Source organism: Chrysoperla carnea (genome assembly GCF_905475395.1).
Source record: "Chrysoperla carnea chromosome X unlocalized genomic scaffold, inChrCarn1.1 SUPER_X_unloc_6, whole genome shotgun sequence".
Taxonomy (NCBI): Eukaryota; Metazoa; Arthropoda; class Insecta; order Neuroptera; family Chrysopidae; genus Chrysoperla; species Chrysoperla carnea.
In genome coordinates, this window is record NW_025408189.1 from 9,932 (window position 1) to 25,457 (window position 15,526).

The 15,526-nt window shown below is 24.6% G+C and overlaps 3 non-coding genes across 3 annotated transcripts; all 3 read left to right on the forward strand.

Moving 5' to 3' along the window:
• The first annotated feature begins 585 nt into the window (after positions 1-585).
• On the forward strand, positions 586-704 carry LOC123304508. The gene has a single exon (XR_006536522.1). It is a non-coding gene; the product is annotated as a 5S ribosomal RNA (ribosomal RNA).
• Positions 705-7,066: 6,362 nt separating this feature from the next.
• On the forward strand, positions 7,067-7,185 carry LOC123304513. Its single transcript, XR_006536527.1, has one exon. It is a non-coding gene; the product is annotated as a 5S ribosomal RNA (ribosomal RNA).
• Positions 7,186-13,538: 6,353 nt separating this feature from the next.
• LOC123304514 lies at positions 13,539-13,657 on the forward strand. Its single transcript, XR_006536528.1, has one exon. It is a non-coding gene; the product is annotated as a 5S ribosomal RNA (ribosomal RNA).
• Positions 13,658-15,526: the final 1,869 nt, after the last annotated feature.

Consider the following 15,526-nt stretch of genomic DNA (forward strand, 5'->3'; position numbering starts at 1 on the left):
CAGCCAAAAAGCCTAAAGCAAAAAAAGCGACTCCATCATCATCAACTGCTGCTAAAAAAGTTACTGCAAAATCATCAGCGGCATCAAAAAAAGCACCAGTTAAAGCAAAACCAGCAAAAAGTACAAAATCCGCTGCCAAAAGTAGCCCTGCTCGTAAACCGAAAGCACCAAAAGCTAAGAAAGCTTCTGTTGCCAAATCATCTCCTACAAAAATTAAAAAAGCAGCACCAAAAAAGAAATGATCTGTTACTTTAATAATATATTGAAATATTTCATTATTTTTGCTAAAAAATGAAAATAACATAGGCCTTAATACAGGCCACAAATTAATATTTGATAAGAGTAAATTATTTTTTGTATAAATATTTTATAAAATAATAGTTAAGAAACATTTGCCACAGTCAGTACCACGGATGGGTGGCCACTTGAGAATACTGTGTGCGGTTGCATTTTTATTTAAAATATATGGTATAATAAATAAGTATATATTTAAATTGATTACTTCATTGAAAATTTTAATAATATACTTTAATATTAATGATATTTATGAAAAATATATATTTGTAAAAATTTTCATTTATTACTGGCAACAGCCATACCACGTTGAAAACACCGGTTCTCGTCCGATCACCGAAGTTAAGCAACATTGGGCACAGTCAGTACTTGGATGGGTGACCGCTTGGGAACACTGTGTGCGGTTGCCTTTTTATATTAAAAATATAAATTATTTTTCTTCTTTTCTTTTTTTTTACACACCATATATAAATATATGTTATTTAGAAATGTAAACCTTTTATATTATTCGTCAACAAATAAATATTATTTTTTGTATAAAATTTTATTGCATTTATAACTCATATCATGGTTACTTTAAAGCGAGAAGTTTTTTTAATATTTCAAATGAATATAAAATAATATAAATTTTATGAAATTTATTTATTTTTAGAAATAGCAATCGCTTATAATTATAACAAAATTTTAATAATGTTTAATTTTATTTCAATAATTTATATATATATATATATATATATTTTTTAATAAAAATAATATACTCTTATTTAATAATATATGTTGGTCCTATATATAGGACCGAAAATATTTCTTATTTGTTTTTTTTTTTTTAAATTGTCATTTAAAACGCTTATGCACGTTCTCCACGAATACGTCTTGCCAATTGTATATCCTTAGGCATAATTGTAACACGCTTTGCATGAATTGCGCATAAATTGGTATCTTCAAATAAACCTACTAAATAGGCTTCACTAGCTTCTTGTAATGCCATAACAGCTGAACTTTGGAAACGTAAATCGGTTTTAAAATCTTGTGCAATTTCACGTACTAAACGTTGGAATGGTAATTTACGAATTAACAATTCAGTACTTTTTTGATAACGACGAATTTCTCGTAAAGCTACTGTACCAGGACGATATCTGTGTGGTTTTTTTACTCCACCAGTTGCTGGTGCACTTTTACGTGCAGCTTTCGTTGCTAATTGTTTTCTTGGTGCTTTACCACCAGTTGATTTACGTGCAGTTTGCTTGGTTCTAGCCATTTTCAAATAATAATGTTTTTACAAAAAAACACACAATTTTAAAAATTATATTCGACAATTTGATACTACAAAGTCAAATGTTTAAATGCGAAATAAATGTGTTGTATTTATATTTATATGAAATTTCAAAATTTTTGTTGTCATATCCTATTGGATAGCTATCAGAGTATGGACTAATCAAATTGTATAGGCGTGGCTTAAAAAATCTTTAATGCTTTATATAAAAAGGCACAATTGTACCGGCGCTCACATACATTACAATACTTGTGAGGTTAACACACGTGTTATCCGTTCGTTAAAATATTGTAAATAATTTTTTATTAAAATGACTGGCAGAGGAAAAGGTGGAAAGGGTCTTGGAAAAGGGGGTGCAAAACGTCATAGAAAAGTTTTCGTGATAATATCCAAGGTATTACAAAACCTGCAATTCGTCGTTTAGCACGACGAGGTGGAGTAAAACGTATCTCTGGTTTAATTTATGAAGAAACACGTGGTGTACTTAAAGTATTCCTTGAAAATGTTATTCGGGATGCTGTTACATATACTGAACACGCAAAACGTAAAACAGTTACAGCTATGGATGTTGTATATGCATTAAAACGACAAGGTCGTACTTTGTATGGTTTTGGAGGTTAAGAAAATATAATAATTTACTTAAAATATTTAGTAAATTTATTAAAGAATATTTAATACATCCGATAAATTTAAACAGGCTTTCCTTTTTGGGAAGCCACTAATTTTATTTATATAAGAGTAAATAAATTTGTTAATAAATATAACATATTATATAATTTGTTTACAACAAATTATTTTGTTTATAACATACATTACCAAATATTTTTATTTATTTTTTTTTTTTTATTGTAATATATCTGCAATAATAAATTATAATTTGTATATTATCTATTTTATTTTACAATAACTTATTGAATTTTTGAAAAAATTTTATTATAAATTAATATACTATTATATTTTTTATATATACAAGTTAAGAGTAACAAGTATCGATAGGAGATTATCGAATTTATAACTAATAAAACATTTCGCCTTAATCAAAGAAAATAAAGATTTTGCTATACCATTTTTTATACTTTCAATAAATAATTTATTATTAAATTTTTATTATTTCATTTATTTTTTAAAATTATTAAAAATATTTTTCTAATAATTATAAGCGTACATAAACAAGTAGTAAATGTAAAATGAAAATAATAAAGGTAATGTAATGCATTTGCATTACACTGATTTACGATATATATTCCGCGATATCCTTTATTATATTTAAAATTAATAATATTGATATACTAATAATAGATATATTCAAGCTATTAATATATAAAATTTTATATTAAATATGATATTAATAATTGTTTATTTTATTTTTTTGTATATATAAAAATAATTTACTCTTATTTAAAAAATTTGATGGCTCTCTTAAAAAGAGAGCCGTTTTTATATGTTGATGTATTTTTATGTTATCAATTAAATAATATTTTCGATTTATTTATTTTGAACTTGTATATTTTGTAACAGCTTTAGTACCTTCACTAACAGCGTGCTTTGCCAATTCACCAGGTAATAATAATCGAACTGCGGTTTGAATTTCCCGACTTGTGATTGTTGAACGTTTATTATAATGTGCTAAACGTGATGCTTCAGCAGCAATACGTTCAAAAATATCATTAACAAAACTGTTCATGATACTCATAGCTTTACTAGAGATACCAGTATCAGGATGCACTTGTTTTAATACTTTGTAAATGTAAATTGCATATGATTCCTTGCGCTTCCTCTTCTTTTTCTTATCACTCTTTGATATATTTTTTTGAGCTTTGCCAGCTTTTTTTGCTGCTTTTCCACTTGTTTTTGGTGGCATTGTTACAAACAATTAATATACACAGATAGTTACAGAACACCAGTCAGTATATGTATGAGCGTGTCGTGTATACAACTAGCGTATTATATACGCGAAGATGGATATAACAATAAAAATGAATACTACTCTCTGATTGGCTAAAAATAATACTATAAGGTGATTGGTTTATTTTTAAAGTTTTATATTTTATAAATATTATAAATTAAAATACCCAAATAACATTTTAAACATTTATGTTACAATCCCCGTAACGTACACATCTGTGTGATTATATTTACAAAAAAAAATATTAATTAAATAAATTTATTCGCTATGTCTGGACGAGGTAAAGGTGGTAAAGTAAAGGGAAAGGCAAAGTCAAGATCAAGCCGAGCAGGATTACAATTTCCTGTTGGAAGAATTCACAGATTATTACGAAAAGGAAATTATGCTGAACGAGTAGGTGCTGGTGCCCCAGTATATTTGGCTGCTGTTATGGAATATTTGGCTGCAGAAGTTCTCGAGTTAGCTGGTAATGCTGCCCGTGATAACAAAAAAACACGTATCATTCCACGTCATTTACAATTGGCAATTCGTAATGATGAAGAATTAAATAAATTATTATCTGGTGTAACAATTGCTCAAGGTGGTGTATTACCAAACATTCAAGCAGTGTTATTACCAAAGAAAACTGAAAAGAAAGCATAAATTAAAAACATTGCATTAATTTTTATAATAATAATACATCGATCATAGGCCTTTTAATAAAAGGCCACAAATTTATTTAAAATAAGAGTAAAAATTATTTTTATAAATAATATATTATAATATTTTTTTAAAGAATCAATTTAAATAATTATAAATTAATGATTCTTTTTTTTTTTTTTTTTTTTTATATGTTATTATGGAAATAATTCATCATATTATGATGACATTTAGGTAACATATTATAAGAATATTCATAAAATATTATCAAAATAATATTGTATTATGATGATATTTAGACAAAATATTATAAGAATATACACAAAATATTATCAAAATAATATCATTAGATAACAAAACTGTTCATGATACTCATACCTTTACTAGAGATAAAAGTATCAGGATGCACTTGTATTAATACATATTATCACAACATCACAAAATATTTTTTAAAATTTTTTAAAAGGAAAAATTTTTTTAAAATTATTATAAAATTTGATTGAATTAAATTTCAATTTATTTTTTTAATAATTAAAGAAAAAAAAAAAAAAAAGCATATAAACTTTCTATTGAAAATGTTATTTTAAACTAGATGGCCAAGTGAACTTCGTTACACAAACAATATATGACGTATTCGTTATTTAAATAATCAGTATCCTTTGATATTATATCAATACGTTACTCTCTTCTTTTGATACATATTAATAAAATTTCAATTTATAAGATTTTATGTCAATTATATAAATAATATTATAAATTTTCTAAATACATAAGTTAAGTAACAAAAAATTTGAATAACAAGATAAATTTATATATTATGTTTTAATACTCGATACTATAATATATCGCATCCGTTACCAATTATTCGGTATCCTTTGATTTATACACAGAATGAACTAAAAATATATATCAAATTTATTTTATTTATTTATATATTTAATATTATTATTATTATTTTATATTACAAAGTTTCTTAACGAAGCTTACAATGATTTCTCATATCGTACTTAACAAAATTATTTAGATCATATAAAATTTAAATTGTTAAAAAATTTGTATATTTATTATTATTATTATTTATTTTTATTAAAATTACATAACATAAAATTAATAATATTTTAATAATTATATAAATTAATTCTTATTTAAAATAATCTTATATTAATCTCAACAAATACTCTAATAATATATTTTGTCATAAATTTTTTTATATTTAAAATAAATATTATAATATATAAATACTTATATCAGTATAAAATTTCTTTATATAATTATGAAAAAATTAATTTAATAGTTAATTATTGATATTAATGCATAAATAAAAGTATTTTCTAATGAAATATATTTTGTCAATGTTCGATTAACACATTTCATAATAATACGTTTTCATTATTGACAAAAAAAGTTTTTCTAAAAATGAAATCTTATACTATAATATATATATTTATATATTAAATTTTTTAATTATTTATATACTAATAATTTATAATAAATCGATATTAAATAAAAAATAAAAATATATACTTTTTAAGTTTACCTTAAAAATATTATTGTTTTGTATGATTGAAATAATTAATATTAAACTATGTTTATTAATAATTGTTAATAAAAAAATTAAATATATTTTAATTTATAAAATAAATATTATTATTAAATTTATAATTTATTATTTTATATATTATAGAAATTGAAAAAATAAATCATGTTTACTACGACAGTAAATTAGAAATACTATTTAATTTTTATGTGTTTTCTACATGGTACTTTGACTTACATAGGGACTTATATTATTGTGAATAATGATATAATTGAAAACCTTTATTTTTTATTTGATAGAATTATTATATTTTATCATTTAAATATTTATAATAAATACATTATTTTTATAAAGTAAAAAAATATGGCCGAAGAAAATTCTACAGCTGTTGCAGCAACTGCGGTTACTGCTGCTTCTACAACACCAACAAAAAAAGCAACAGCTTCTGGTGCTAAACGTACAAAACAACATTCAAAACCAACACATCCACGTACATCAGAAATGGTTGTTAACGCAATTAAAAATTTAAAAGAACGTGGTGGTTCATCATTACAAGCAATTAAAAAATATTTAGCTGCAAATTATAAAGTGGATTCTGATAAAATTTCACCATTTATTAAAAAATATTTAAAAGCTGCTGTAACTGAGGGAGCCTTGGTACAAACTAAAGGTAAAGGTGCATCTGGTTCATTCAAATTGGCTGCTTCCGCTTCATCTAATTCTTCAGCTAAATCAAAAGTATCCAAAAAAGAAAGTGGAGCAAAAGGTTCAGCAAAGAGTGCTAAAAGTAAACGGGCACCAAAAGAAAAGAAAGCCACAACTACATCATTGGCAGCCAAAAAGCCTAAAGCAAAAAAAGCGACTCCATCATCATCAACTGCTGCTAAAAAAGTTACTGCAAAATCATCAGCGGCATCAAAAAAAGCACCAGTTAAAGCAAAACCAGCAAAAAGTACAAAATCCGCTGCCAAAAGTAGCCCTGCTCGTAAACCGAAAGCACCAAAAGCTAAGAAAGCTTCTGTTGCCAAATCATCTCCTACAAAAATTAAAAAAGCAGCACCAAAAAAGAAATGATCTGTTACTTTAATAATATATTGAAATATTTCATTATTTTTGCTAAAAAATGAAAATAACATAGGCCTTAATACAGGCCACAAATTAATATTTGATAAGAGTAAATTATTTTTTGTATAAATATTTTATAAAATAATAGTTAAGAAACATTTGCCACAGTCAGTACCACGGATGGGTGGCCACTTGAGAATACTGTGTGCGGTTGCATTTTTATTTAAAATATATGGTATAATAAATAAGTATATATTTAAATTGATTACTTCATTGAAAATTTTAATAATATACTTTAATATTAATGATATTTATGAAAAATATATATTTGTAAAAATTTTCATTTATTACTGGCAACAGCCATACCACGTTGAAAACACCGGTTCTCGTCCGATCACCGAAGTTAAGCAACATTGGGCACAGTCAGTACTTGGATGGGTGACCGCTTGGGAACACTGTGTGCGGTTGCCTTTTTATATTAAAAATATAAATTATTTTTCTTCTTTTCTTTTTTTTTACACACCATATATAAATATATGTTATTTAGAAATGTAAACCTTTTATATTATTCGTCAACAAATAAATATTATTTTTTGTATAAAATTTTATTGCATTTATAACTCATATCATGGTTACTTTAAAGCGAGAAGTTTTTTTAATATTTCAAATGAATATAAAATAATATAAATTTTATGAAATTTATTTATTTTTAGAAATAGCAATCGCTTATAATTATAACAAAATTTTAATAATGTTTAATTTTATTTCAATAATTTATATATATATATATATATATATTTTTTAATAAAAATAATATACTCTTATTTAATAATATATGTTGGTCCTATATATAGGACCGAAAATATTTCTTATTTGTTTTTTTTTTTTAAATTGTCATTTAAAACGCTTATGCACGTTCTCCACGAATACGTCTTGCCAATTGTATATCCTTAGGCATAATTGTAACACGCTTGGCATGAATTGCGCATAAATTGGTATCTTCAAATAAACCTACTAAATAGGCTTCACTAGCTTCTTGTAATGCCATAACAGCTGAACTTTGGAAACGTAAATCGGTTTTAAAATCTTGTGCAATTTCACGTACTAAACGTTGGAATGGTAATTTACGAATTAACAATTCAGTACTTTTTTGATAACGACGAATTTCTCGTAAAGCTACTGTACCAGGACGATATCTGTGTGGTTTTTTTACTCCACCAGTTGCTGGTGCACTTTTACGTGCAGCTTTCGTTGCTAATTGTTTTCTTGGTGCTTTACCACCAGTTGATTTACGTGCAGTTTGCTTGGTTCTAGCCATTTTCAAATAATAATGTTTTTACAAAAAAACACACAATTTTAAAAATTATATTCGACAATTTGATACTACAAAGTCAAATGTTTAAATGCGAAATAAATGTGTTGTATTTATATTTATATGAAATTTCAAAATTTTTGTTGTCATATCCTATTGGATAGCTATCAGAGTATGGACTAATCAAATTGTATAGGCGTGGCTTAAAAAATCTTTAATGCTTTATATAAAAAGGCACAATTGTACCGGCGCTCACATACATTACAATACTTGTGAGGTTAACACACGTGTTATCCGTTCGTTAAAATATTGTAAATAATTTTTTATTAAAATGACTGGCAGAGGAAAAGGTGGAAAGGGTCTTGGAAAAGGGGGTGCAAAACGTCATAGAAAAGTTTTGCGTGATAATATCCAAGGTATTACAAAACCTGCAATTCGTCGTTTAGCACGACGAGGTGGAGTAAAACGTATCTCTGGTTTAATTTATGAAGAAACACGTGGTGTACTTAAAGTATTCCTTGAAAATGTTATTCGGGATGCTGTTACATATACTGAACACGCAAAACGTAAAACAGTTACAGCTATGGATGTTGTATATGCATTAAAACGACAAGGTCGTACTTTGTATGGTTTTGGAGGTTAAGAAAATATAATAATTTACTTAAAATATTTAGTAAATTTATTAAAGAATATTTAATACATCCGATAAATTTAAACAGGCTTTCCTTTTTGGGAAGCCACTAATTTTATTTATATAAGAGTAAATAAATTTGTTAATAAATATAACATATTATATAATTTGTTTACAACAAATTATTTTGTTTATAACATACATTACCAAATATTTTTATTTATTTTTTTTTTTTTTATTGTAATATATCTGCAATAATAAATTATAATTTGTATATTATCTATTTTATTTTACAATAACTTATTGAATTTTTGAAAAAATTTTATTATAAATTAATATACTATTATATTTTTTATATATACAAGTTAAGAGTAACAAGTATCGATAGGAGATTATCGAATTTATAACTAATAAAACATTTCGCCTTAATCAAAGAAAATAAAGATTTTGCTATACCATTTTTTATACTTTCAATAAATAATTTATTATTAAATTTTTATTATTTCATTTATTTTTTAAAATTATTAAAAATATTTTTCTAATAATTATAAGCGTACATAAACAAGTAGTAAATGTAAAATGAAAATAATAAAGGTAATGTAATGCATTTGCATTACACTGATTTACGATATATATTCCGCGATATCCTTTATTATATTTAAAATTAATAATATTGATATACTAATAATAGATATATTCAAGCTATTAATATATAAAATTTTATATTAAATATGATATTAATAATTGTTTATTTTATTTTTTTGTATATATAAAAATAATTTACTCTTATTTAAAAAATTTGATGGCTCTCTTAAAAAGAGAGCCATTTTTATATGTTGATGTATTTTTATGTTATCAATTAAATAATATTTTCGATTTATTTATTTTGAACTTGTATATTTTGTAACAGCTTTAGTACCTTCACTAACAGCGTGCTTTGCCAATTCACCAGGTAATAATAATCGAACTGCGGTTTGAATTTCCCGACTTGTGATTGTTGAACGTTTATTATAATGTGCTAAACGTGATGCTTCAGCAGCAATACGTTCAAAAATATCATTAACAAAACTGTTCATGATACTCATAGCTTTACTAGAGATACCAGTATCAGGATGCACTTGTTTTAATACTTTGTAAATGTAAATTGCATATGATTCCTTGCGCTTCCTCTTCTTTTTCTTATCACTCTTTGATATATTTTTTTGAGCTTTGCCAGCTTTTTTTGCTGCTTTTCCACTTGTTTTTGGTGGCATTGTTACAAACAATTAATATACACAGATAGTTACAGAACACCAGTCAGTATATGTATGAGCGTGTCGTGTATACAACTAGCGTATTATATACGCGAAGATGGATATAACAATAAAAATGAATACTACTCTCTGATTGGCTAAAAATAATACTATAAGGTGATTGGTTTATTTTTAAAGTTTTATATTTTATAAATATTATAAATTAAAATACCCAAATAACATTTTAAACATTTATGTTACAATCCCCGTAACGTACACATCTGTGTGATTATATTTACAAAAAAAAATATTAATTAAATAAATTTATTCGCTATGTCTGGACGAGGTAAAGGTGGTAAAGTAAAGGGAAAGGCAAAGTCAAGATCAAGCCGAGCAGGATTACAATTTCCTGTTGGAAGAATTCACAGATTATTACGAAAAGGAAATTATGCTGAACGAGTAGGTGCTGGTGCCCCAGTATATTTGGCTGCTGTTATGGAATATTTGGCTGCAGAAGTTCTCGAGTTAGCTGGTAATGCTGCCCGTGATAACAAAAAAACACGTATCATTCCACGTCATTTACAATTGGCAATTCGTAATGATGAAGAATTAAATAAATTATTATCTGGTGTAACAATTGCTCAAGGTGGTGTATTACCAAACATTCAAGCAGTGTTATTACCAAAGAAAACTGAAAAGAAAGCATAAATTAAAAACATTGCATTAATTTTTATAATAATAATACATCGATCATAGGCCTTTTAATAAAAGGCCACAAATTTATTTAAAATAAGAGTAAAAATTATTTTTATAAATAATATATTATAATATTTTTTTAAAGAATCAATTTAAATAATTATAAATTAATGATTCTTTTTTTTTTTTTTTTTTTTTATATGTTATTATGGAAATAATTCATCATATTATGATGACATTTAGGTAACATATTATAAGAATATTCATAAAATATTATCAAAATAATATTGTATTATGATGATATTTAGACAAAATATTATAAGAATATACACAAAATATTATCAAAATAATATCATTAGATAACAAAACTGTTCATGATACTCATACCTTTACTAGAGATAAAAGTATCAGGATGCACTTGTATTAATACATATTATCACAACATCACAAAATATTTTTTAAAAGGAAAAATTTTTTTAAAATTATTATAAAATTTGATTGAATTAAATTTCAATTTATTTTTTTAATAATTAAAGAAAAAAAAAAAAAAAAGCATATAAACTTTCTATTGAAAATGTTATTTTAAACTAGATGGCCAAGTGAACTTCGTTACACAAACAATATATGACGTATTCGTTATTTAAATAATCAGTATCCTTTGATATTATATCAATACGTTACTCTCTTCTTTTGATACATATTAATAAAATTTCAATTTATAAGATTTTATGTCAATTATATAAATAATATTATAAATTTTCTAAATACATAAGTTAAGTAACAAAAAATTTGAATAACAAGATAAATTTATATATTATGTTTTAATACTCGATACTATAATATATCGCATCCGTTACCAATTATTCGGTATCCTTTGATTTATACACAGAATGAACTAAAAATATATATCAAATTTATTTTATTTATTTATATATTTAATATTATTATTATTATTTTATATTACAAAGTTTCTTAACGAAGCTTACAATGATTTCTCATATCGTACTTAACAAAATTATTTAGATCATATAAAATTTAAATTGTTAAAAAATTTGTATATTTATTATTATTATTATTTATTTTTATTAAAATTACATAACATAAAATTAATAATATTTTAATAATTATATAAATTAATTCTTATTTAAAATAATCTTATATTAATCTCAACAAATACTCTAATAATATATTTTGTCATAAATTTTTTTATATTTAAAATAAATATTATAATATATAAATACTTATATCAGTATAAAATTTCTTTATATAATTATGAAAAAATTAATTTAATAGTTAATTATTGATATTAATGCATAAATAAAAGTATTTTCTAATGAAATATATTTTGTCAATGTTCGATTAACACATTTCATAATAATACGTTTTCATTATTGACAAAAAAAGTTTTTCTAAAAATGAAATCTTATACTATAATATATATATTTATATATTAAATTTTTTAATTATTTATATACTAATAATTTATAATAAATCGATATTAAATAAAAAATAAAAATATATACTTTTTAAGTTTACCTTAAAAATATTATTGTTTTGTATGATTGAAATAATTAATATTAAACTATGTTTATTAATAATTGTTAATAAAAAAATTAAATATATTTTAATTTATAAAATAAATATTATTATTAAATTTATAATTTATTATTTTATATATTATAGAAATTTAAAAAATAAATCATGTTTACTACGACAGTAAATTAGAAATACTATTTAATTTTTATGTGTTTTCTACATGGTACTTTGACTTACATAGGGACTTATATTATTGTGAATAATGATATAATTGAAAACCTTTATTTTTTATTTGATAGAATTATTATATTTTATCATTTAAATATTTATAATAAATACATTATTTTTATAAAGTAAAAAAATATGGCCGAAGAAAATTCTACAGCTGTTGCAGCAACTGCGGTTACTGCTGCTTCTACAACACCAACAAAAAAAGCAACAGCTTCTGGTGCTAAACGTACAAAACAACATTCAAAACCAACACATCCACGTACATCAGAAATGGTTGTTAACGCAATTAAAAATTTAAAAGAACGTGGTGGTTCATCATTACAAGCAATTAAAAAATATTTAGCTGCAAATTATAAAGTGGATTCTGATAAAATTTCACCATTTATTAAAAAATATTTAAAAGCTGCTGTAACTGAGGGAGCCTTGGTACAAACTAAAGGTAAAGGTGCATCTGGTTCATTCAAATTGGCTGCTTCCGCTTCATCTAATTCTTCAGCTAAATCAAAAGTATCCAAAAAAGAAAGTGGAGCAAAAGGTTCAGCAAAGAGTGCTAAAAGTAAACGGGCACCAAAAGAAAAGAAAGCCACAACTACATCATTGGCAGCCAAAAAGCCTAAAGCAAAAAAAGCGACTCCATCATCATCAACTGCTGCTAAAAAAGTTACTGCAAAATCATCAGCGGCATCAAAAAAAGCACCAGTTAAAGCAAAACCAGCAAAAAGTACAAAATCCGCTGCCAAAAGTAGCCCTGCTCGTAAACCGAAAGCACCAAAAGCTAAGAAAGCTTCTGTTGCCAAATCATCTCCTACAAAAATTAAAAAAGCAGCACCAAAAAAGAAATGATCTGTTACTTTAATAATATATTGAAATATTTCATTATTTTTGCTAAAAAATGAAAATAACATAGGCCTTAATACAGGCCACAAATTAATATTTGATAAGAGTAAATTATTTTTTGTATAAATATTTTATAAAATAATAGTTAAGAAACATTTGCCACAGTCAGTACCACGGATGGGTGGCCACTTGAGAATACTGTGTGCGGTTGCATTTTTATTTAAAATATATGGTATAATAAATAAGTATATATTTAAATTGATTACTTCATTGAAAATTTTAATAATATACTTTAATATTAATGATATTTATGAAAAATATATATTTGTAAAAATTTTCATTTATTACTGGCAACAGCCATACCACGTTGAAAACACCGGTTCTCGTCCGATCACCGAAGTTAAGCAACATTGGGCACAGTCAGTACTTGGATGGGTGACCGCTTGGGAACACTGTGTGCGGTTGCCTTTTTATATTAAAAATATAAATTATTTTTCTTCTTTTCTTTTTTTTTACACACCATATATAAATATATGTTATTTAGAAATGTAAACCTTTTATATTATTCGTCAACAAATAAATATTATTTTTTTTATAAAATTTTATTGCATTTATAACTCATATCATGGTTACTTTAAAGCGAGAAGTTTTTTTAATATTTCAAATGAATATAAAATAATATAAATTTTATGAAATTTATTTATTTTTAGAAATAGCAATCGCTTATAATTATAACAAAATTTTAATAATGTTTAATTTTATTTCAATAATTTATATATATATATATATATATATTTTTTAATAAAAATAATATACTCTTATTTAATAATATATGTTGGTCCTATATATAGGACCGAAAATATTTCTTATTTGTTTTTTTTTTTTTAAATTGTCATTTAAAACGCTTATGCACGTTCTCCACGAATACGTCTTGCCAATTGTATATCCTTAGGCATAATTGTAACACGCTTTGCATGAATTGCGCATAAATTGGTATCTTCAAATAAACCTACTAAATAGGCTTCACTAGCTTCTTGTAATGCCATAACAGCTGAACTTTGGAAACGTAAATCGGTTTTAAAATCTTGTGCAATTTCACGTACTAAACGTTGGAATGGTAATTTACGAATTAACAATTCAGTACTTTTTTGATAACGACGAATTTCTCGTAAAGCTACTGTACCAGGACGATATCTGTGTGGTTTTTTTACTCCACCAGTTGCTGGTGCACTTTTACGTGCAGCTTTCGTTGCTAATTGTTTTCTTGGTGCTTTACCACCAGTTGATTTACGTGCAGTTTGCTTGGTTCTAGCCATTTTCAAATAATAATGTTTTTACAAAAAAACACACAATTTTAAAAATTATATTCGACAATTTGATACTACAAAGTCAAATGTTTAAATGCGAAATAAATGTGTTGTATTTATATTTATATGAAATTTCAAAATTTTTGTTGTCATATCCTATTGGATAGCTATCAGAGTATGGACTAATCAAATTGTATAGGCGTGGCTTAAAAAATCTTTAATGCTTTATATAAAAAGGCACAATTGTACCGGCGCTCACATACATTACAATACTTGTGAGGTTAACACACGTGTTATCCGTTCGTTAAAATATTGTAAATAATTTTTTATTAAAATGACTGGCAGAGGAAAAGGTGGAAAGGGTCTTGGAAAAGGGGGTGCAAAACGTCATAGAAAAGTTTTGCGTGATAATATCCAAGGTATTACAAAACCTGCAATTCGTCGTTTAGCACGACGAGGTGGAGTAAAACGTATCTCTGGTTTAATTTATGAAGAAACACGTGGTGTACTTAAAGTATTCCTTGAAAATGTTATTCGGGATGCTGTTACATATACTGAACACGCAAAACGTAAAACAGTTACAGCTATGGATGTTGTATATGCATTAAAACGACAAGGTCGTACTTTGTATGGTTTTGGAGGTTAAGAAAATATAATAATTTACTTAAAATATTTAGTAAATTTATTAAAGAATATTTAATACATCCGATAAATTTAAACAGGCTTTCCTTTTTGGGAAGCCACTAATTTTATTTATATAAGAGTAAATAAATTTGTTAATAAATATAACATATTATATAATTTGTTTACAACAAATTATTTTGTTTATAACATACATTACCAAATATTTTTATTTATTTTTTTTTTTTTTATTGTAATATATCTGCAATAATAAATTATAATTTGTATATTATCTATTTTATTTTACAATAACTTATTGAATTTTTGAAAAAATTTTATTATAAATTAATATACTATTATATTTTTTATATATACAAGTTAAGAGTAACAAGTATCGATAGGAGATTAT